This window comes from Lithobates pipiens, unplaced genomic scaffold, assembly GCF_037356315.1.
Source record: "Lithobates pipiens isolate NorthernLeopardFrog02 unplaced genomic scaffold, aLitPip1_a1.2 Scaffold_16, whole genome shotgun sequence".
Classification (NCBI taxonomy): Eukaryota; Metazoa; Chordata; class Amphibia; order Anura; family Ranidae; genus Lithobates; species Lithobates pipiens.
In genome coordinates this window covers 114,630,295-114,656,080 of record NW_027507748.1, presented here as the reverse complement: position 1 = coordinate 114,656,080, position 25,786 = coordinate 114,630,295, and the positions used below count along the sequence as shown (strand labels likewise).

Genomic DNA, 25,786 nt, shown 5'->3' with positions numbered 1-25,786 from the left:
GGGATCCCCTCTTCCTCAAAACTGACTTTGAATAATGCATAAGTGGTCTTTATATAACATATAGATCATATCACGTGATGCCACAAACAGGCTCCTCCCATCCGTGGGAGGGTATATAAACATGGAATTGTCCCCCAGCGTAACATTAAACACTAGACTATATATATATATATATATATATATATATATATATATATATATATATATATATATATATATATATATATATACAGACAGCACTCTGATGGAACGCACGCTGGCCGAATACTCTACTGGTGCAGATTTCATTTGGTATGCCCATCATTTAATATATGTGTTTTTAGGAAACTATCATTGCTATTAGATCTTATGTTATCTGATGCTGGCCTGGCATTTAAATATATAAACCAACAGAAAGTGTCACATAATTGTGAAGTGAAAGGAAAATGATTGGTTTTCATTTTTACAAATAAATAAGTGAAAAGTGTGGTGTGCATTTGTATTCAGCCCCCCTGAGTCAATACTTTGTAGAACCTTCATTGACTCACGCAAATTAAAGCTGCAAGTATTTTTGGGGATGTCTCTACCAGCTTTGCACATCTAGAGAGTGACATTCTTGCCCATTCTTCTTTTCAAAATAGCTCAACCTCTGTCAGATTGGGATAGAGAGCATCTGTGAACAGCAATTTTCAAGTCTTGCCACAAATAATTGTCCTGTGGACAGATTCTCCCACCTGAGCTGTGGATCTCTGCATCTCCTCCAGAGTTATCATGGGCCTCTTGGCTGCTTCTCTGATTAATTCTCTCCTTGCCCGGCCTGTCAGTTTAGGTGGGCGGCCATGTCTTGGTAGGTTTGTATTTGTGCCATACTCTTTCCATTTTCATATGATGGCTTGAACCGTGCTCCATGAGATGTTCAAAGCCTGGAATATATTTTTTATAACCTAACCCTGCTTTAAACTTTACCACAACTTTATCCCTGACCTGTCTGTTGTGTTCCTTGGCCTTCATAATGCTATTTGTTCATTAAGATTCTCTAGCAAACCTCTGAGGGCTTCGCAGAACAGCTGTATTTATACTGAGATTAAATTACACTCAGGTGGATGCTATTTACTAATTAGGGGACTTCTAAAGGCAATTGGTTCCACTAGATTTTAGTTAGGGGTATCAGAGTAAAGGTTGCTGAATACAAATGCACGCGACACGTTTTGGATATTTATTTGTAAAAAAAAAATTGGAAAACCATTTATCATTTTCCTTCCACTTCACAATTATGTGCCACTTTGTGTTAGTCTTTTTTCGTTTATAGTGCAAAAATTCAAATCCCGGGGAGGTGATCAAATGCCAAACGAAAGCTCTAATTGTGGGAAGAAAATGGTTTAGTTCGGCTACAGTGTAGAATGACCACGCAATTGTCATTCAAAGTGCGACGGCGCTAATATCTAAACATTGTCCTGGGCAAGAAGGGTGGAAATTGCATGGTATGGAAGTGGTTAACCTCTAACATTAACACTAAAATTAACCCCAACACTTACTCTACCCCCCAACCATACCTTTACTATCTATCCCATCACTAACTCTAGCCATAACATTAACTCCCAGCACTAAAACTAATCATAGCATTAATCTCTAAAATTAACAACACATTACTCCTGTTGTGGTATTAACCCATAATGTGTGATTTTCTTTTACATTCACTTTAGATGATTATGGTAAACAGCAGTGGTGTCGCTAGGGGGTGGCTATTGGGGCTATAACCCCGAATCTGGGGCCCATAGCCCTGAGTCTCTTGCTGCAGTGTCCCTGCCTAACGAGCAGGCTGCAGTTATGGTGGGAGAGTAGGCTACATGAGAGGCGGATGAGAAGAGAGAAGCGAGCGGGCGGACGAGCAGAGATATCATCTCTTTCTGCCCGCTAAACATCACTGCTCTTCCGCCCTCATAGCCGGGCCTCTTTAATGTGGGAGTGAGGTGCGGTGGGGAGCAGAGAGATGACATCATCTCTCACTGTCCGCCACACATTAGCGCTCTTCTGTCCTCACAGCACAGGTCTCTTCAATGTCGGACATGCAGCGGGGAGCAGCAAGATGATATTATCTCTCTCTGCCCGCCCGCATCACCACTCTCCTGCTCTCACTAAATGGACCAGTGCTGCCAGCCTGCCACCAATGCAGCGACAATACACATTTGGTGGCACTGGCTGGCATGGCAAGTGATAATCCACATCGGTTGGCAAGTGACAATCCACATCTGGTGCCAGGCAATGTGGCAAGTCACAACCCACATCTGGTGGCAGGTGACGTGGAGACAATCCACATCGGGTGGCAGGTGACGTGGCAAATGACAATCTGCAAATGGTGGCAGGTGACGTGGCAATCTGTAAATGGTGGCAAATGACAAGGCAAGTGAACATCCGCATCAGGTGGCAGATGACGTGGCAAGTGACAATCCGCATCAGGTGGCAGGTCACGTGGCAAGTGACAATCTGCAAATGGTGGCAGGTGACGTGGCAATCTGCAAATGGTGGCAGGTGACGTGGCAATCTGCAAATGGTGGCAGGTGACGTGGCAAGTGACGATCCACATCTGGTGCCAGGTGAATTGAACCACTTCATTATAAATTAGAATGCAACAATAGAACAATGCACTTCAATCACCCTGACACCATATTAACCATGGTGCCATGATGATTTGAGCTGCAACTTTAGCCATTGCCCGTGAACAATTGCTTACCACCGGCATGCCCCCCCTCCCCCCAGACCTGCGAAAAGATTGGTGACCGCTGCTATGGGCTCCAGCCCCAGATCTTTTGCAGACCAAGCAACGCCCCTGGTAAACAGGACAAATAGAGAGGGGGAATCTCCCTAACAGGGGCACAGACATTAATAAAAATCCCTCTTCACTTTATCCATAACTAAGGGAAAAAAAACATTGGGCATTAGTGGAATTTTAACCCCCATGACTAACAACCCACAGCATTAACCCCTAACACTAACCGGAATATGATTCATGTTTGCGTTGTTCTAAAACAGCAGACAATCTAATGGTGAGTTAAGATCAGAACGTAAATGATAGGATATGATCCCTTGCAAAGTCTTCTGGAGAGCAGGACTCCCGCTGTGAGACCATACCTCCCACCTTTCTAATATCTGAAAGAAGAACATATTTTCGTTTCTAAACTCACACCATATGAACTAAAACATGTTCTTATTGCCGGGAAATAAAGTAAGAGAGAAACTTCCCAAAAGGGATACAAACAGCGATAAAAGCCCTTCGCTATCCAATATGTAAAGAAATTGGCTGGAGTCCCACTCTAAGTACAGGAATCCATACTAGTTTTTATTTTTATTTTACTGAAACTCTTGAAATACTTCATATTTGTATGAATAAAAAAGCACATGAAAATTGCATTTCTGATTTTATCACCAACTGGGGGTCCATGGTGTGCCAATATTTTTACAGATTTTTTTTAAAAAGTCTATTTGGTTTATATGCTACATAAAATGATTTTGTGTGTCCAGTTACTGGAAAGTCATTGAACCGGCAAAAAGTTTGGAGATCTCCCCCAAAGGAATTCTCAAACAGGAAGCCAAAGTGAAGAGATTTCCTTATTTACTCTCTGACATAGTAAATGGGAGAGTTAGAGGTCACATTTGACAGTAATTATGTTCTACTGCTGGTAATTTAACTACTGGAGTAGTATTCAGTATTTGGTGATTGTCTGGAGCCGTCTTTGAGTATATTTACTTCAATCTTCAAAGTGATAATTTCTTCCATTACTGAAGGAATTGTGATAGTAGCTGTAGAAAAGATATGCAGCAATGTATATACTGTACACCATTGTTCACCTAAACTCAAAAGTATATACAACAGTGTAACAATAGCCATAGCAGCCCTTGTGGGCAGATGCAGCCGCTGTTCGCCTGACAAATTTCTACCTCTCCTCTCTGCTAAAATCTCCCCCCCACCTCTCCTCTGCTAAAATCCTCCCCAGCTATCCTCTCTGATACCCCCCCCCCCCCAGCTCTCTTCTCTGCACAAATCAAATTAGCCTCTTCTCCTCTGCTAACCACCCCCCAGCTCTCCTCTCTGCACAAATTACCCTCTTCTCCTCTCTGCTCAACCCCCCCCCCCCCTTCCAGCTTTGCTCTCTGCTAAAATTTCCCTCCAGCTATCCTCTCTACACACAATTCTCCCCCAGCTCTGTTCGTTGCACAGGTCCCCCTTCCCAGTTTTCCTCTGTAGAAATTCCCCCAAACTCCACTTTCACCGTTCTCTCTGCACGCGTTCACGCTCCCAAAAGCTCTTCCCCTCCCCCCTTACACAGCTCCCTTACCTCTTATGGAAAGCTGCCACTACTTTATATGGTATGCGTGGGCTCTTTTCTTTTAAACTTGTCGCAGTAAAGTGACGATCAGAGTGCTGCACCTATCAGAACTGTCAGAGTAGCGACGGCAGGTGGAGATATAAGCTACCTCTTGGATCACCACAATCAACTGCAGGGCATGACTCGCCAAAGCTAGTACAGAGAAGCTGGTAGAGGAAGTAAGTTGTGCAGAAAACTTCCTCTACCGGCTAATGTGTTACATGACAGGTCAGAGCAGAGAGGGTTGACATAGGTGCCGGATCGGCGTTCTGGCGCATTCCGGCAGAAAAAAAGCCCTGCACATCACATAGCACAGAGTATACATATTACAGAGCAAGCACAGCACAGTGCATACATATCACATATCTTGGTATGTTGTTGCCAGCAAGAATATCAGTAAAAAATATCAGTAAAAAAGTGCAATGAAAATACCTGTTACCACAAGTCACTCTGTCACTGGCTGGATGAGTGAGGCATCTTCAAAAATAGGCTGGTAGTATAATTGGCTTCTTTCTATATTGGCAATCACAAGATGTTTCTTGTAGTTGGCCACCAGGTTTGCACACATCTCAGGAGGGATTTTGTCCCACTACTCTTTGCAGATCCTCTCCAAGTCATTAAGGTTTCGAGGCTGACGTTTGGTAACTCGAACCTTCAGCTCCCTCCACGTACTTTCAATGGGATTAAGGTCTTGAGACTGGCTAGGTCACTCCAGGACCCTAATGTATTTCTTCTTGAGCAACTCTTTTGTTTGCGGTGGCCATGTGTTTTGGGTCATTATCATGCTGGAATACCCATCCACGACCCATTTTCAATGTCCTGGCTGAGGAAAGGAGGTTCTCTTTGACAGTACATGGCCCCGTCCATCATCCCGGTAAAGTTGTCCTGTCCCTTTAGTAGAAAAACAACCCCAAAGCATAATGTTTTCACCTCCATATTTGGCAGTGGGAATGGTGTTCTTGGGGTCATAGGCAGCATTCCTCCTCCTCCAAACAAGGCGAGTTGAGTTGATGTCAAAGCGCTTGATTTTGGTCTCATCTGACCACAACACTTTCACCCAGTTCTTCTCTAAGTCATTCAGATGTTCATTAGCAGATTTCAGACAGGCCTGTACATGTGCTTTCTTAACCAGTTGCCGACCGCCGCACGCCGATGTACGTCGGTACAATGGCACGGGCAGGCATAAGGACATACATGTACGTCCCTTGCCTCCCGCGGGTCGGGGGCCCGATCGGGCCCCCGCCCGGTGCCTGCGGCGGTCGGAATTCGTACGGGAGCGATCCCGGACGAGGGGACGGCCATTCATTCATGGCCACCCCCTCGCGATCGCTCCCGACGAATAGAAATCCCCGGTGACATCACTTCCTCTCCTGTAATGTAAACACAGGAGAGGAAGTGATGTATTCTCTCCTCCGTGTCGGTATTTTTCGTTCCGACACGGAGGAGAGCGGATCAGTAAGTTGCACCAACACTCACACACACAGTAGAACATGCCAGGCACACTCACACCCCCCCTTTACCCCCCGATCACCCCCCCAATTACCCCTGCCCCCCAGTCACAGTGACACCAATGTCATTTTTTTTTTTTTTTTTTTTTTTTTTGCATTGGTGTCATTTGTGACTGTAATAACTGTTAGGGCAGTTAGAGTTAGCCCCCTTTAGTTCTAATGTACCCCCCTAACCCCCCCAATAAAGGTTTAACCCCGTGATCACCCCCCGTCGCCAGTGTCACTAAGGCTGGGTTCACATTGCAGCGGTTTATGAGAACGAATGTGATTCGCACCGCACTGCAGTGCAAATCACATCCGATCTCTGTGCGATTCGAGTTCAGCCATTCGCCGCACCCGCCACACCCGCCGCACCCGCCGCACCCGCCGCAAATTCGCACGGGACCCTTTTTTTGGCCCGCAGCAGAATCGGATCGCATGGGTGTTCACACCATGCGATCCGAGTTTGCAGATCGCACTGCGATATGCGAACTGATCTGGGGGTGTCAGTAACATTTCACTGACACTCCCAGCAGTTCGCATAGGGCAGTGTGAACTGCCGCCGGGAGGCATGCGATGCGGGAACCCGCCGCGGATTCGCGGCGTTTCCGCATCGCTCCAGTGTGAACCCAGCCTAATAAGCGATCATTTTTCTGATCGCCGTATTAGTGTCACAGGTGACGCTAGTTAGGCAGGTAGGTATTTAGGTTCGCCGCAGCTTTTTATAGCGCCAGGGACCCCCATATACTACCGCATAAAGCCCCCTGATTGCCCCCTAGTTAACCCTTTCACCAGTGATCACCATATAACTGTTACAGGTGACGCTGGTTGGTTAGTTATTTTTTTATAGTTTCAGGGCACCCGCCATTTATTACCTAATAAAGGTTTAACCCCCTGATCACCCGGCGGGTGTCATTTGTGACTAATAACTGTTAGGGCAGTTAGGGTTAGCCCCCTTTAGTTCTAAGGTACCCCCCTAACCCCCCCAATAAAGGTTTAACCCCGTGATCACCCCCCGTCGCCAGTGTCACTAAGGCTGGGTTCACATTGCAGCGGTTTATGAGAACGGATGTGATTCGCACCGCACTGCAGTGCAAATCACATCCGATCTCTGTGCGATTCGAGTTCAGCCATTCGCCGCACCCGCCGCACCCGCCGCAAATTCGCACGGGACCCTTTTTTTGGCCCGCAGCAGAATCGGATCGCATGGGTGTTCACACCATGCGATCCGAGTTTGCAGATCGCACTGCGATATGCGAACTGATCTGGGGGTGTCAGTAACATTTCACTGACACTCCCAGCAGTTCGCATAGGGCAGTGTGAACTGCCGCCGGGAGGCATGCGATGCGGGAACCCGCCGCGCATTCGTGGCGTTCCCGCATCGCTCCAGTGTGAACCCAGCCTAATAAGCGATCGTTTTTCTGATCGCTGTATTAGTGTCACAGGTGACGCTAGTTAGGCAGGTAGGTATTTAGGTTCGCTGCAGCTTTTTATAGCGCCAGGGACCCCCATATACTACCGCATAAAGCCCCCTGATTGCCCCCTAGTTAACCCTTTCACCAGTGATCACCATATAACTGTTACAGGTGACGCTGGTTGGTTAGTTATTTTTTTATAGTTTCAGGGCACCCGCCATTTATTACCTAGTCTCACTAGTGTACCCCTAAATTTAGGGGTGTCTACTTTCCAAAATGGGGTCATTTGGGGGGGGTTTGTGCCATCTTGGCATTTTATGGCCTTCAAAACTGTAACGCCCTTAGAAAGCCTGAAGGCGGTGCTTGGTTTTCGGGGCCCCGTACGCGGCTAGGCTCCCAAAAAGTCCCACATATGTGGTATCCCCATACTCAGGAGAAGCAGCAGAATTTATTTTGGGGTGTCATTTCACATATGCCCATGGCATGCGTGAGCAATATATCATTTAGTGACAACTTTGTGAAAAAAAAAAAAAAAAAAAAAAAGTTTGTAATTTTCCCGCAACTTGTGGCAAAATATAAAATATTCCATGGACTCAACATGCCTCTCAGCAAATAGCTTGGGGTGTCTACTTTCTAAAATGGGGTCATTTGTGGGGGTTTTGTGCCATCTTGGCATTTTATGGCCTTCAAAACTGTAATAGGTAGTGAGGAGTGAAATCAAAAAATTACGCCCTTAGAAAGCCTGAAGGCGGTGCTTGGTTTTCGGGGCCCCGTACGCGGCTAGGCTCCCAAAAAGTCCCACATATGTGGTATCCCCGTACTCAGGAGAAGCAGCAGAATTTATTTTGGGGTGTCATTTCACATATGCCCATGGCATGCATGAGCAATATATCATTTAGTGACAACTTTGTTAAAAAAAAAAAAAAAAAAAAAAAGTTTGTAATTTTCCCGCAACTTGTGGCAAAATATAAAATATTCCATGAACTCAACATGCCTCTCAGCAAATAGCTTGGGGTGTCTACTTTCTAAAATGGGGTCATTTGTGGGGGTTTTGTGCCATCTTGGCATTTTATGGCCTTCAAAACTGTAATAGGTAGTGAGAAGTGAACTCAAAAATTTACGCCCTTAGAAAGCCTGAAGGCGGTGCTTGGTTTTCGGGGCCCCGTACGCGGCTAGGCTCCCAAAAAGTCCCACATATGTGGTATCCCCATACTCAGGAGAAGCAGCAGAATTTATTTTGGGGTGTCATTTCACATACGCCCATAGCATGTGTGAGCAATATATCATTTAGTGACAACTTTGTGTAAAAAAAAAAAAAAATTTTTTTTTTTGTCATTATTCAATCGCTTGAGGCAAAAAAATAAAATATTCAATGGGCTCAACATGCCTCTTATCAATTTCCTTAGGGGGTCTACTTTCCAAAATGGGGTCATTTGGGGGGGGTTTGTACTGCCCTGCCATTTTAGCACCTCAAGAAATGAGATAGGCAGTCGTAAACTAAAAGCTGCGTAAATTCCAGAAAACGTACCTTAGTTTGTAGATGTGACAACTTTTGCGCAAACCAATAAATATACAATTATTGACTTTTTTTTTACCAAAGACATGTGGCTGAATACATTTTGGCCTAAATGTATGACTAAAATTGAGTTTATTGGATTTTTCTAATAACAAAAAGTAGAAAATATCATTTTTTTTCAAAATTTGCGGTCTTTTTACGTTTATATCGCAAAAAATAAAAATCGCAGAGGCAATCAAATACCATCAAAAGAAAGCTCTATTTGTGGGAAGAAAAGGACGCAAATTTTGTTTGGGTACAACATTGCATGACCGCGCAATTACCAGTTAAAGCAGCGCAGTGCCAAAGTGTAAAAAGACCTCTGGTCATTTACCAGCAAAATGGTCCGGTCTGAAAGTGGTTAAGCATGGGTAATTTGTGGGCACTGCAGGATTTCAGTCCTTCAAGGCGTAGTGTGTTACCAATCGTTTTCCTGGTGACTATGGTCCCAGCTGCCTTAGATCATTGACAAGATTCTCCCATGTAGTTCTGGGCTGATTCCTCACCATACTCATGATCATTGAAACTACACAAGGTGAGATCTTGCATGGAGCCCCAGACCGAGGGAGATGGACAGTTATTTTGCGTTTCTTCCATTTGCGAATAATCGAACCAACTGTTGTCACCCTCTCAAAAAGCTGCTTGGCGATGATCTTGTAGCCCATTCCAGCCTTGTGTAGGTCTATAATCTTGTCCCGACATACTTGGACAGCTCTTTGGTCTTGGCCATGGTTTAGAGATTGGAATCTGATTGATTGCTTCTGTGGACAGGTGTTTTATATACAGGTAACAAGCTGAGATTAGGAGCACTTTGTGAATAGAAGACACCTGGGAGCCAAAAATCTTGCTGATTGATAGGGGATCAAATACTTATTTTACTCATTAAAATGCAAATCAATTTATAACTATTTTAAAATGCGTTTTTCTGGATTTTTTGTTTTTTTATCTATCTCTCACTATTAAAGTAAACCTACCATTAAATTTATAGACTGATCATTTCTTTGTCAGTGGGCAAACGTACAAAATCAGCAGGGGATCAAATTATTTTTTCCCTGACTATAGGAAGCAACCTGTGGGTGAGTATTTATGTGCCATATCCTGCATAGAAACAGGAAGTGTAAAATAGGTCTAAAGCCGGCCATAGACTGTTAGAATCTTGGCAGGTTCAGCATGACTGGCTGGCGATCCATCTTTGGGCAGGCTGATTGTATCCAAGTCGATATATTGACCAACTTGGGTACAGCCAGCATGTCAGATTTTTTTTATGCGATTTAGGGCTGCAACTAACGATTATTTTCATAATCGATTAGTTGGCCGATTATTTTCATAATCGATTTGTTGGCCGATTATTTTCATAATCGATTTGTTGGCCGATTATTGTTTCGATTAATCGGTTAATAGCCTTTAAAAAAATAAAAAAATAAAAAAAGTGGGTCAAATTGGCATTCATTTTCAACCACAGTGACAGGAAAAATTTGGAAATAATAGAAAACTTCTCGGTCAAAGGAATTTTCAGACAGACAGTGTATGTGTTTTTTGTTCAAAAATGAAGTGAAAATTTCAAACAAAATTCTTTCATTCAGCGAATGTACAAAGATTTTTACAAGATATTCTCACCTGAAAAATTGATTGGTGAGGCCAGCATAAGACTCGGTACAACCCTATGCAGTTTTTGCTTTTGATCTGTTTCTGCAGTGCTTTTTGCTGTGCGTTCTGATTTTTGCGCATGTGATTTTACTGCAATTTGTGTTATTTGCATTTTTTTTGGGCAGAGTAAACACAAATTGCTGCAAAAAACGCATTATTCTTTTCTTCAGCTTCTCCATTGAAGTATATTGAACCAAAAAAGCACTGTTTTGCGTTAAAAGTCCCTGACCCTCTCCAAATACGCAGAGGCTGAAAAAAGCACAGATATTAACATGTCCCATAGGAAACCATGTAAATGAACTGTAGTGCATTTCTTCAAAAAGCACCAATAAACATATAGATGTGAACCAGGCCTAAGACTTTTAGTAACATAAAAGACTAAAATTAGCCCTTTATAGTACAAAAAAAAGCAGATAATCACTACTGGAAGGGGTTCATTTTTTTACTGTAGAACAGTGAACGTAATATTTACAGTAGCGATTATATTTTTGTACTATAAAGGGCTCATTTTAGTTTTTTTTTTAACCCCATTATGTTACTGCCCGATTAATCGATTATGAAAATAGTAATCGATTCATTTCATAATCGATTTGTTGTTTCAGCTCTAATGCGATTATTGCCAGCAGCTATAGCTGCTAACAATATGATTATTGCCAGTGGCTATAGCCCTTAATGATAATCACTGTGTCTTCCCTGCAGGGACAGCTCCCCATGCCTATACTGATACTGATTTTCAGAAAGTCATGTTCTTTGTATATTTTTGTCTTATTTTACCCCATGGGAGGGGGGGTGTATCATTGACCCCTTGATATTAGTCCACCAAAGTACAAAGCAATAAAAGTATCAGCTGTGTTATAGTTACAATCAATATTTTGTTCAAGTCCTTTACATTATTGTGAAAAGTGTAGCGCTTAAACAATTATATTAAAAACTCTTTGGGTTTAAGGGAACAGAATTATTTAAGTCCTTTACATTGAATGAAGTAAATGAAGGGCTGGCATAATTTTGAAGCCGCATTTTACTACATGCACCCCTTAATTACTCATGACATGATTAGCTCATATTTCCAACAGTATTTAAGATTATTTTCTTGATGTCAGGGTTAGGCTTAATGCGTTTTGTGAATACTTCTTCAGGAGGCTCAAAGGATGCTTAGTTTACATGAATATGAACACTTTTAACTCACATCATCATGACAGATAAAAGAGAGCCAGAACCTTTAATAAAACATTTCCTTATGAGTTTGGGGACACCAGTGACAACCTGGGAAAGCAGAGTCTCTATGAAGGTTGGATATGGCACCCCGGGGTGATGCTATACACTCCAGTGTCCACGTATCCACGTTCCTTTAGCTTGTCTTCCGACATTATAAGTTTGCTTTCAGCCGAAATCTGTTTGTAAGTCTTCTTTCCTAGGTACTTTCCGTATTTGTTTTCTTATGCTTGGTCAGGCCACAAGCAGTCAAGGTCACTTTGTCTTTACATACAGGCAACTATATAACAAACAAAGGAAAGCGCAGACGGCAGCTCGTCATAAGATATTCTGATTATAAGGAAAAAATGATGTATTGTTTGAACTGTCGTTTCGGTTCTCCATGAGTTGTAAAATGTTTATTTTAAAATCTTGATGTTCTTAAAATTTCCATTTTCTCTGAAAGGGTTCCGTCCTTGTATATAATATTGCTGCTATTTTAAACAATCCAGAATACGAAGCTGAATAAAACATCATCACTAGTGATATATAAATATACTGATGTTTCTCTGTGATGTGTAAGTGATGTCACACAAACGCCTAGGATCCTTTTAAATAAAAAGAAGCCAGTTTTTAGTTCAATTTTTTTTCCATTGGTTTATTTTAATAGAGGACTCTAGTTTACATACTGTTACTTTCAAACATTATAACACCATTTCTATCACATTACAACCTTTACATTAACCAAATGAGGCTGGAACAGTAAAACAAAAAAGTTACAAAAAGTGTGTATATATATATATATATATATATATATATATATATATATATATATACTATGCTCAGCATAAACGAGTAGACCCCTTCTGCAAAGTGAAATTTTAATCAATATCTCAATGAACACAGGAACAATTTCCAAAATTTTAATAAAACTGATTTTTTTAGAATATGTCTTTAGCCCCATACATGAAGGTTAGAGTAAAAATATAATTTAGATTACAAAATCTTCAATTTTACTAAAATTAGTTGATACAAAAATGAATACACCCCACAACTTCTACATCTAGTATTTTGTATGACCTCTGATTTGTAAGGACAGCACCAAGTCTTCTAGGCATGGAATAAACAACTTAGTGACATATTGCAACTCAATCTTTTTCCATTCTTCAAGAACAACTTCTATTAGAGCCTAGATACTGGATGGAGAGTAATGCTCAATTTGTTTCTTTAGAATTCCCTATAGGTCAGGGATATGCAATTAGCGGACCTCCAAGCTGTTGCAGAACTACAATTCCCATGAGGTATAGCAAGACACTTAGAGCCACAAGCATGATAGCCAGAGGCAGAGGCAGAGGCATGATGGGACTTGTAGTTTAGCAACAGCTGGAGGTCCACTAATTGCATATCCCTGCTATAGGTGTTCGATTGGGTTCAGATCAGGAGGCATACTTGGCCACTGAATCACTTTCACACTGTTCTACAGAAATGCAACAGTGGCCTTAGATGATGAGGTGTTTTGGATCATTGTCATGTTGGAAAAGTGCACAACGACCAAGGGCAAGGAGGCATGGTAGCATCTTCTCTTTCAATATAGAGCAGTACATCTGTGAATTCATGATACCATCCATGAAATGCAGCTCTCTTACACCAGCACACTCATGCAGCCCCACAGAAGGACACCATCCACCACCATGTTTCACTGTAGGCACCATGCATTTTTCTTTGTATTCCTCACCTCTGCAATGCCATACAGTTTTGAAGCCATCGGTTCCAAAAACATTTATCTTGGTCCCATCACTCCAGAGTCCCTGCAGTCTTCTTCTTTTCCAGCATGGGCCCTGGCAAAATCTTTTTTTGTGCATGGGTTTAGGAGAGGCTTCCTTTGTGGATGACACCCATGCATGCCATTCCTCTGCTGTGTATGCCGTATTGTGTCACGAGTAACAATCACTCCAGTTTGGCTTTCTAGAGATGGTTGCAGTTCTGGATATGATGCTGAGCAGGTGCACTCAACTTCTTTGGTTGACCATGGTGAGGCCTGTTCTGAGTTCAACCTGTACTGTTAAACCGCTGTATGGTCTTGGCCACCGTGCTGCAGCTCAGTTTCAGGGTTTTGGCAATCTTCTTATAGCCTAGGCCAGTGATGGCGAAACTTGGCACCCCAGATGTTTTGGAACTACATTTCCCATGATGCTCATGCACTCTGCAGTGTAGTTGAGCATCATGGGAAATGTAGTTCCCAAACATCTGGGGTGCCAAGGTTCGCCATCACTGGCCTAGGCCATCGTTATGTACAGCAACAATTCTGTTTTTTAGATCTTCAGAGAGTTCTTTGCCAGGAGGTGCCAGGTTGAACTTCCAGTGACCAGTATGAGAGAGTGGGATAGCGATAACACCAAATTTAGCAGACCTGAGACCTTGTGACACTAACAAGTCACATGGCACCGGCGAGGAAAAATGGCAAATTGAGCCCAGTTTGGACATTTTTACTTTTGTTGCCAGTAGTTTCGACATTAATTGCTGTGCCTTGAGTTATTTTGAGGGGACAGCATATATATATATGGGGGGGGGGGGGGGCGGGGCGACTGTGATTTACATGCACATAAGCACATATTGACGCGTACACCTGTAAAATACATTGCTGAGCAGAAAGTTCTGGGGTGAGGGGGATTTTACTGATCTGAATGCAGCGTTAGCTTGTTCACATTACATGGCTATGTGCATGAGCTCTTATGCTGCGTACACACAATTGGAATTTCGGCCAGCAAAAGACAGATGAGAATTTTTCGTCTGAAAATGCGACCGTGTGTGTCATGGTTATGCAATAGTTTGTCTGCTTACCTGTTTCCACGTGTTCATCTCTAGAGACCAGCCGACCCTCACCTGTCTGCTTTGGTAATTCATCCTCTGGCATGGCTCCACCCTAGCTCCTATCAGGGAGCTCTATATTAACCTGTGCACTGCAGGCCAACCCTGCTGATCAACCTTTGTGTGTTAGCTTCCTGTTACCTGCCGTGTGCTCTTCTGTTGTTCTGTTACCGACTTTGGCGTGTCCTTGACTATCCCTGTTTGCCTGTGATCCTGACCTTTTGGCGTGTCCCTGACTATTCCTGTCTGCTTGTGGCCCCGACCTTGGCTTTGTCCCTCACTATCCCTATCCTCCTGTTGCCTACTGTGGGTGTGAGCTGGGGAACCCTGGGGGTCGCGACCTGGAGCCAGTTGCAGCCAAGTCCATCCTCACCACTAGAGGCTCTGGTGAACACCTGCTGGCTCTTAGACTCCGCGCCCCAGGGAATCTTATGCTCTTACCCCGGTGGGATCTGTCTCCCGTCCGCAGCAGTCAGCCTTAGGGTTCACAACCTTGCGGTGCACTCCTGATCCCTACAGTGTGCATCTGTCACCTCGCCTCAAGGTGACCTGACAGTGTGTATGCTCCATCAGAATTTTGCTGGCCAAACTTCTGCCATCGGAAATTTCCAATCGTGTGTATGCAATTCCGAAGCACAAAAACTCACGCATGCTCAGATTCAACTATGAGACAGAAGCTATTGGCTACTAGCTATTGAACTTCCCTTTTCTAGTCCCGTCGTACGCAGTGTTGTACGTCACTGCATTCTTGACGGTCGGAATTTGGTGTGACCGTGTGTATGCAAGACAGCTTGAGTGAAATCCTGTCGGAATTCCGTCAGGAAAACCATCAGAGCTTTTTCCGACCAAAATTCTGATCGTGTGTACGAGGCATTAGAAAAAAATGGGTGGCATTCACAACAGTAAGTAAAAAAAAGAGGCTGAACGCAATAAAATATTGTATTTTTGGCAATTTGGATTTGGTCACTTCTTGTGAAATAGCTGAAGCTCTTTGGATAAGCCAAACAACCTTTTAGGCTGGGTTCATTCTAGTTGTGGCCGCAGCTCACAGCAGGAGCTCACAGCAGGGGGTCCGGTGCATCCTGATTCTCTGTTTTAGCGCTATATAAAACCTGTATTATAATAATAATAACTGTTGCTTCTGGTTGGACTACACCCTATGTTGCTTTCCTGCTTCTGGATAGGCCCTCAGACAGCCTAACAGCCAGATGTCCTCGGGATAAGCCTAAGGTTTCTGGCCTAGCAGCCCAGGGCAATTAAACACATGTCCACCCAGACAGCCGTCCAGGTGGCACAGAACCCCGATCACCTGACTCCACCCAAGTAAATAGGTTCTCCTAGCAGGCCAAGGGAACCAAGAAAATCCCTGCCCACTGGCTGATACACCCCATCCAATTCTAATCTGTGCTTGCAATGCCCTTGTCTTATCTAATGTCACCAGATACCTGGCCATCTAGTGACAGAAGAGAGAAGTGCAGCAATTCCAGAATTAAGGTGAGTTCAATTGACCTCCTAACATTTGGCTAAGGCAACTATTGCTTGGCAAATAAATTTAATAGCAACCCTGCCTAAACATCAGGGTGCTACATGTGTATGCACATAAATAAATTCCAGTGGCCAGAATAAATTAGTATAACAGCCAATAAAATTTGTTTACAGACATAACGCTTCTAAATACCATGCACCTGTAAATGCTTGTGATTACTTACCAAAACATAAATTTTTTAGGACTTCAAAAAAAACGACAAAAATGCCATATTTTAAACATTAAAGGAGAAGTCTGGCCTTAACTTTTTAGGCTCCTATAGGTCACAATTCGTTTTGCATTCCTGTGACCCATTTTCAGCGGAGATCGGTCTGAAGTCTGCTCTCTGCTGACGTCACTGCCATCAGTCGAGGCAGCGCGTCATCCCGACTTCCAAGTCTGGATCCGCCAGCTGCCTTGATTGATGGCAGTCTCATCGAGCCGCTTAGACAGCCTCTGCCCGCCCCTCCACAGCTCAGTGCACCAATCAGCATGGAGGAGAGGAGAGACTGACAATCAGCAGTTTTCCTCTCAGGGATCTATGAGAACTGAGCCATCAGCTTTGTACGGTGGCTCGGTTCTCAGTGCAGAGACGGTGGGGGACAGCTGCAACATCGGTCTGATGCTCCATCAACCTAGGTAAGTATTAATCAAAAAAAAAAAAAAAAACATACTTCTCTTTTAAGGTTGGGTTCACACTGCTGCCAGATGCGGCTCGCAGCAGGGGTCCAGGGCATCCCTATTCTCCTTTTCAGGGACAAATAAGGGCAGAATTTTTGCCTAAATTCGACCCTGAAAGGGAGCAGAAGACGCACAGGACTCCTGTGCAAGCCACTCCAGAGCCACCATGGAGATATGTGAACCAGCTCCATAGACAGCCGGTCACAATCTCCTATCATGCGAATTGCATGCGTAGAAATCTGCATCCAATTCGCACTAGTGTGAACCCAGCCTAAATTTTTTTTTAAACCGATCTCAATGCCTTTTTAATGGGCCAGTACACACAGGCACATACATGCCAGTAAACTAGCACCACGTTTAAATCAGTAAAAAAAAAAAAAAAAAAATCCAAAAATATGCATTATTTATGCATGAATTCACGTGAGTACTAGATTATATTATAGCTAAAATAATTTTTATGTGCCAGGAAGATCTGGTGTTCATGCAGTACGGTGAACAAGGACCCTTCATGTGTTCATGAACAAGGACCCACATGTTATGTGGGTGAACAGTGACTTCATAACAGAAAAAAGACAGGACATCGAACTGTGTATATATAACACCGACTTCCTCTGACATTTCAGCCGCTGTCCATAGATAAAACAGTTGAATGCTCTATCTATAGCCGGGGCAGTGACAGAGTGGAAAAAGGAAATATGTTCACAGATAATGCCTGAACCAGCCAAAACCAGAGCGAAAAAATTCTAAACAAAACTGGTCGTCCTGATGATTCCTCTTGAGGATGATGTCAGATGGGTGTTATGGTGCTCTGCAGATTTCAAACTCGAAATCACCACAAGCTTTTCCTACGCACATCCCTGACCTGATTAATGTGACACCAGCTTAGCATGGTATTTGGTGGGAAATGTTCTTTCCGGGGCTCACAGATGTTAAGAATAGCAATTAGGAGAGACCGCTGCATGTAGCTATTAGATAACATTGCAGCATGATAGAGGATAACAAAGTTAACCTCTAGACTAGTACTATGGTCCTAACTTCAGTTTTCAGTTGGTGGCAGGACCAGATTTACCAAAAAGATCTCATCTTTGTTTTGGGGTAACTTTTTTTTTTTCTTCAAATCATAAGGTTTTCACATCTTCATTTTGTGTGAACATACATACTAATAATAAACTAATAATATATATATATATATATATATATATATATATATATATAAAAAATAACTAATAAACTAATATGAAATAAATCTGCCTAAAGCAAACATCAAGCCATAATAATAAAAAATATAAAAATACACACTTACATTGCATAATGGTAATTTCCAAGTGTCTATGTGTTTCATCAATTTTCCTATATATAACCCTGGGCCCCAGGATTCCAAGGAGCTCTTAACAAATTTCCCTGTCAAGAGCTTAGCTCCACCTTCCTTCATGTCTATTAGCCCATCACTAGGGTATTGCGGTGTAGCTGCTGGCATCCTAACAACCGATGATGTCGTAGGTTTATAAGGAGGACATCAGGCACCTGAGGATGTCCTTGTTTGCCACTCTCCATCAGCAATAAGATCACATTAGCTGAATGTGGCAGAGAAACTGAGGGAGAAGAGAGTGTTGGGGTAACTTTACATGCATTGCTGCCTGTGGGGCTATTCATTTTGTATGACACCCTAGCACACTAATGCCCTGTACACACAGTGGGACATTCCGACGACAAAATCCGACTGATTTTTTCTGACAGATTTTGCCCCAAACGTGTCCTGCATACAGAAGGTAGCACAAAGTTGTCGGAAAATCTGATTGTTCAGAACGATGTGACGTGTAACACGTACAACGGGACTATAAAGAGGGCAGTTATTTATTCTGAGCATGTGTGACACTTTGTCCGTCGGAATTTAAACGATCAGATTTTGTTTTCGGAAAATTTTAGATCCCGCTCTCAAACTTTGTGTTGGAAATTCCAACAGAAAAAGTCAGATGGAGCCCACACACAATCGGATTTTCCGACACCAAGATCCAATCGGACATTTTCCGTCGGAAAAGTCTGACCATGTGTACAGGGCATAAGGCAATGCAAATGCATTGCAGACTACTACAAGACCAATCACTGCTGATCTCTCCTTGTGCAGAGTGACTGGATGACAGGGCGACTTCTTTCCGCCCCCTCTTGTAGTTTTCTACAGGCTGCCTGTAGTGGGTGGAGGTGCTGGGCTCCTCCCAAATTCTTACTCTGCATAGGCTATGTACAGAATGGTGATGATATCACCATTACATTTGCAATGTAATATCTGGGTTTGCCAAGACATATGGTGCACACAAAGTGGATATACCTGTATATTCTTTGTGGCTATTTAGCAAAAATGTTTTGTGCCTGGAATTTAGCTTTAAGGGGTTTGGCCTAGTCAACCTATGAATCTGGACTTATGCAAGGTGATCCAAGCAGACCAGTGTTTTTTTGGGCACAAAGGCCCCCTTCATACTTATTTGTAGGCCACAACACAAGGTAACGCATGGCACAAAGTACTGCAGCAGTAACACAATAGAATGTGCTGGGGCCCTAAGGACTCCTACACAGCGCACCCTGATATTCCTGCTATAAATGCTACAATATATGCAAAGGTTGCAATGTGATAACTGCAGTGCCATAGTTTCTGAATGGCACCCCAACCCACCTTACCTAAGCACCCGTAGTGTTGGGCAGCACTGACGAAAATTATGCATTTATGATTTTAGGTCCGTTGTGGTATGTTAGGCAGCCATCTGAAATTAATGTGCTGCCTTAAAGCAACACAAATTAACACACATTGCACCATGCGATGTGTATATGTTTAACACACTGCAGAGGACCGAACTGGTGTGAATGGGACCTATAAGTTGTGTAACTTCCAGCTCAACTGATAGACCTTGTAACATAAACCGAAATGTACAAAAAAATAACAGAAGGCCAAGCAGCTTCTGCCAGTATTGACCTTGGAGCGTGTTTGTCTAGACCAGTGTTTCTCAACCTTTTTTCAGCCAAGGCACCCTTTGTGCAGAATTTTCATCTTAAGTCACCCCATTCTAAAGTGTGAAAAATGAAATGAATAGTTTTACATAACAAAGCAACAACCATACACATAGGAAACCCGACATTACAAGTGATTTATTCTTCTAAAGCAAATACACCTTTGCACACTGGTACTGACTAGTAGTCCAATATTCCTTTTTTTTTTTTTAAGTCAGCAGCTACAAATACTGCAGCTACTGACTTTTAAAATATGGACAATTACCTGTCCAAGGTGCCCACAATGTCAGTACCCGAGCTTATCTGTCCCTCGGCTCCTGGGTGGAGGTGCCACCATCTTCAGTAAGGGAATCAGGAAGTGAAGTCTTGTGGCTTCACAGCCTGGTTCCCTACTGCGCAGCACATGAGTCGCACTGCGCAATCCCACTGGTCACTGCTGTCTTCTGGGACCTGTGTGTCTCCCATAAATCAGTGGGGGGGGGGGGGGTGGCGGAGGAGGTACCGGACATGGCATAGATAGCCGCGAATACTGCGGCTATCTATGCCTGGAAGTGGGAGCAAATACCTGGACAGGTATCTGCTCCCCCCCGGAAGGTGCCAAATGTGACACCAGATGGGGTGAGGATTCCAAAAAGTTACATTTTTGGGTGGAACACTGCTTTACGTTTCTCTCCCTCACTCAACCAATGTGACCCCAGTGCTGATGGAGAGGGGAGAGGAATTAGCAAACAAGGATGCTGTGCAGGTGCCTGATGTCCTTCTTATCAACCTATGATGTCATTGATTAAGCCAGAAAATGAAAATTTGTAATGGTGCACAATGAAACCTTGTGGCTTGTATAACTAAAAGGCAGGCTTCATCCACCTGTTGACTTATGCTGCGTACACACGATCGGACTTTCCACCAACAAATCCGTGGATTTTTGTTCGAAGGTTGTTGGCTCAAACTAGTCTTGCATACACACGGTCACACAAATGTTGGCCAACAATTACGAAAGTGGGAACGTGGTGACGTACAAGACGTACGACAAGGAAAAGGAAGTTCAATAGCCAGTGCAGCTCCTTTCTGCTTGATTCAGAGCATGCGTGAACTTTTGTGCCACAGACTTGTTGTGAACACGATCGGACTTTCCGACAGCAAGTTTTGTTGGCAGAAAATTTGAGAACCTGTTAAGAAACATTTGTTGGCGGAAAGTCTGGCAGCAAATGTTCGATGGAGCATACACACGGTCGGACTTTCCGACAACAAGCTCACATCCAACATTTCCCGTCGGAAAATCCAACCATGTGTGCGCAGCATAACAATATATATACAGTTTGTGGGCAATTTTTTAGCAATTTGCCAAGGCACCCTGGTTGAAAAAGGCTGGTCTTGAGCTACTGGCAAGACATGAAATTGTTGGCTTGTTTGGGGTTAGTGATGGGTTCTGTATATTTCATTTATGGTTATAGGTGTGGAAAAAACAAGGGCCCCTTCACACATTTGTATGTGCATTGTACCATGTAGCCTGCTAGCGTGCAGTGTGTATAGCGTGTTGTGGTGTGTTGTCATTATTATTTTTTTTATGTTACGTCAACGTGCATACATGGCCAAAATATATGCAGTGTGGTGTACTAGAGAAAAAAAAGGCAGGTAATCTTTTCGGTCCTATTGAGACCCTTTTGTTGTGCCACATATTGAGAGCCCACTGAAAAGAAAGCACTGATACAGCAAAAAAACATGCAGTTCTGTAATATAGAATAAAATAGAACTGGACTTCCCCTATTAGAATGGTTTACAGGATCGTTTACATGCACCCACCTTATCAGTAACTGGGTGTAAAAGTCTCAGAGCACAGAGCCCATGTTTGATCGGGGTGGAGGATCAGTAAGCAGTTCCATTGAGTCCCATTATAAGCATGTAATGTGATTTCATGGCTTGAAAATTGGGGGAAGGTGCCGTCATGAGCCTCGGACCTCGTCTAGGAGGTGGGGGGGGGAGCACCGGTGTCCTCTGCACCCCCAGTAGTGACTCTATAGAGATATCCAAAACTCTAGAACTGCATAAAACTCACTTATTCAAGGAAGCCTATCCCACACCCACCTAACAACCCCATCAAACCATTTCCCGCATCAATTACCTTTTGTACCACCACCCCCTCCCTTTAGAATGTAAGCTCTACGAGCAGGGCCCTCGTCTCCCTTCTGTATTGTACTGTAATTGTACTGTCCCCCTCTACATTGGAAAGCGCTGCGTAAACTGTTGGCGCTATTTATATAGTTTTTATTAATAATAATAATAACTGCATCTTCTATAGAAAGATGCTGCGTGAAGGGTGTAGATGTTTGTGCTCACTTTTTATAACTGAAGTTAGCTTCACCATCACCACACTCCAGTTTGAGGTTACTTACGACCTTAAATAAGATGTAAACCTAATTACTAAAATCTTATATAAACTTTAGCGTTAAGTCATTTGCAGTATTTTAAACTGCAGCTTTCAGTGAAGCCCTACTCTGGGCTACTAAAAAATGATCCCTTGCAGTTGGCCGTGCCTACACTACAAGGGCTAGTTGCTTGCTTTGGCCTAGGGCAGCCTTTCGCACCTTTTTTTTACATGAAGGAACCCTTGAAATAACTTTACAGGTTCAGGGAACCCCTTCTGATAATTACTATATCTACAGCTCACTGTACATTAGCGTGCTGGTCAGTGGGAAGAATGCTCCTTACATAGGTGGTCATTAAGAAGAATTTCCCCCTTACAGATAGCTAAAAGGATTATTGGTGTCAGTGGGAACTTATCTGAGTGGCAAAAATTGCTCATTGCTCAAAGAACCCCTAGCAACCTTTGGAGGAACCCTAGGAATCCATGAAACCTGATTGAGAAAGGCTGGTCTAGGGTAACAAAATGAGGATGTACTTACCTGATCTGTCATGCAGCTAGACCAGTCCCTGCAGCTTCTTCTGCCTCCATGCTCCAGCAGTTTCAGGTTCTGATGTCATCAAGACCAAAGCAGGATCCAAAACCATGTATTGGATGTGATGATGCAATGGGACAGTCCAGCACCAGAGCATGGGGAAGCACCATTCACCAGGGGAGTGGAGGATCAGGTTAAGTAATACTGTTTTTCCTCTCCTCTCGACAAGACAAGCCATTAAAGGGGTTGTAAAGGCAGAAAACCTTCTGTGTCCAGCAAAGTCTATGAGTGTCTTGGCCATCTGGGACTCTCCCTCCTGATTGGCTGGGACACAGCAGCGGTGTCATTGGCTCCCACTGCTGCCAATCAATGCCAGTTAGCCAATCAGGAGAGGGGTGAGGCCGAACCACAGCTCCATGTCTGAATGGCTGCAGCTCGGCAAGGGTGCCCCCCATAGCAAGCTGCTTGCTGTGGGGGCACTCGGCAGGAGGGAGGGACCAGGAGAGCTGAAGAGGCACCCAAGAAGAGGAGGATCTGGACTGCTCTGTGCAAATCCACTGCACAGAACAGGTAAGTATAACATGGTTGTTATTTTATTGAAAAAAAAACAAGACTTTACATTCACTTTAACCCTTAATACCTATTGATCCTTGCATGAAGGCCCTTGTTAAGGGACCTGCTATAAGGTAACAATGTCCTCTCACTTTGTTCCATTTTCTGATGGTAGTACAAGTTACCATTTTAGTACACATTATATAGCCATGGCCCATCATTATTACCATAAAGAAACCTTCCTTGCGAAATGCCATGCAGCTATCACTGGACTGCATGACAGTAGATACGAAGTGACTGAAAAGAGTCTACAGGAGATCAGCTGCACTGAGAGGCAGTAAAGGGTGAAAAAGGTGAAAACAAGTGCTTTAATTTAAAAAGATTGAAAATTGCTTGCGTTCGGGCCCTGGTTGCCCCATATGAGCCTTTGTCCTGGGCTGGGTTTGCCATCTGTTGGGCATACAGCTTGTAGAGTGGCAATGGGGTGCTGGGTGCTGAATACAAAAAGTACTGAAAGGACACATGTAGTATTGTCAATCAGGGTGATCCCCACTTGATAGTACAGTTATAGTTCTGGTTGGATAGAGGGAATAGAGAGAGAGTGATGCAGAAGCAGGTAAGTGTGCTAGTACTATACTTATTAGGTATGGTCAATATCGTCTAGTGATCTTTATAGGGACAGGGACCAGAATGGCAGACAGCAGCACTAAGGATGAACTACCAGAGGGTACCCATACCTCCCAACCTTCTGAAATGGTAAAGAGGGATACCTTTTAGCACACCGTATGTAGGCAAAGTCCCTGCTGCCGCTGCCCCAGTTACATGGACCACAAAGATCTAATATGCAGAAAATTATTGACTATACCCAATATTTCGGGGGGTGGGGATGGTAAACTAACACCATCCACACACCATACCCCCCCCCCAGACAGGAAGGTGGGGATCACCACAACCACCCCCCCCCCCCCCCGGGAGACAGACAGCAGGCAGGAAGTCTGCGATTGCCGCCAACACACCAATGTCCCCTAGACTGACGAGAAGGCAGCGGTAGAGACTGACCTTAACATAGGAGGCACTGGGAATTCATGGGGAATTCACCTCTATGTTCTCCTCCGGGCTAAACAGAAAGTGTGTCCTGAGACACGATTGGCTAGTGTGTCCTGAGACACGATTTTTAGTCCTGGCGAATCGGATCTCGGGAGCTGCTTCCTGATTGGCTGGAAGGAGAATCAGGAGCACAATAGCGCATTTTTTGAAGCCAATTAGAGCCTCAGGCTCTAATCATGTGCTTCAAAAAAAAAAAACCCCCATCGGAATCCCTGTATGTAAATTAGAGGCCGGACACATGGATTGGGGGGGCAGCGCCCCTGTGCCCCCACTGGCTAAACCAATGACTAGCAAGAAGAAGGGGTTAACAGCGCTGCCACTGACCAGCAATGCAAGGCGGGAGGGGAAGGGGTTAATAGCACTGCCATTGACCAGCCGTGCAAAGGGGAGAGGAAGGGGTTAATAGCACTGCCATTGACCAGCAGTGCAAAGGGGAGAGGAAGGGGTTAATAGCACTAGCATTAGGGCTCTCTCACACTGATGGCCAGAGGGGGCAGTAAAAACAGGCAGCTGAGCTGTGGTTATAGTGCCCTCCTGCAGCCCACCAAAATTCTACCATTACAGCCTGACAGGATAGAGCTGTACATGTCACGGTCATGACAATTTTAACTCGGACTGGCAAATTTAACAGGTGGCACCATTGAGGCTGCACTGCAGTCATGCGCCAAATGCTTGGCTTGCAGTTGTGCCATTGTCTATAAAGTAAAATTGATGTTCAGCAATAAAAAAAATTAAAAAAATTAAATCCGGTATCAGGAGGTGTCAGTAGTGACTCCTGAACACCTGGAAGCTGCTGCTATACCCCCTCTGAAAAGCAATCCAGTGTAAATTGCTTTTCAGAGGCTGATACACATTTCCTGCCTGTCTAAAAAAGTCCTTATTACCACTGTCACCACTAATGGGGATTATTTTACTCCTGCTTTTTTTGTGTGCATTGACTGCAATAAATTATGCAATACGATATATGTACATTGTAAGCAAGTGCACCAGGACTAACACTTTTGTTTCGTTCACTGTAAATGGACTGCCTAAGTTATTGCAATGCACCTAAACGCATGAAATCATGCCGCTGTTATACGCCCCTCGGAGTGTCGGGGCCACACTCATTATCAAGGTTGTGACCAATAAATTAGGGTTCACATCTACTTTAAGCAGCTTTAAAAATTCCCCAATGATGTCAGTTTGCTGCCAGTCTAGTTTTGGAATATTTGCTTTTGTAAATGCATTAACTCGTTTTCTAAATCCAGTTTATTTAATTACATTAAAAAAAAAAAAATAGCGGTGAAATTTTGCAGTGGTTGGTTATAAGCAGGCGCTGTGGATGTTGCTGGGAAGGGATTTTATCATCCAGCATCAGTTGTACAGCATGCAGTGCTCCCCCCTCCCAGCTGCTTGCAGTGCCTCTCATTGGCCTCTATGCGGCCTCCATCACATGTTGAGTCACCTCTATTCTTTGCTGAATCCTACAGCCTGCCGGCTAATTAAGTGCATAGGCCAGCCTTTCTGTGCACTGTATTGTAA

General features: G+C 43.7%; 1 protein-coding gene across 5 annotated transcripts in view; it reads left to right on the top strand.

Annotated features, from left to right (window-relative positions):
- SPECC1 (sperm antigen with calponin homology and coiled-coil domains 1) overlaps positions 1-25,786 on the top strand; it is a 580,298-nt gene that overhangs the window by 256,886 nt on the left and 297,626 nt on the right. The window contains exon 1 of one of the 5 annotated variants that reach the window (XM_077480313.1): positions 25,785-25,786. This exon is cut by the window's right edge and continues 231 nt beyond it. The exons of the other annotated variants lie outside the window; for them this stretch is intronic. The gene's annotated coding sequence lies outside the window, so the exon portion shown is untranslated. Of the gene's footprint in view, positions 1-25,784 lie in introns of those variants that run through there. 5 annotated transcript variants of the gene reach the window in all.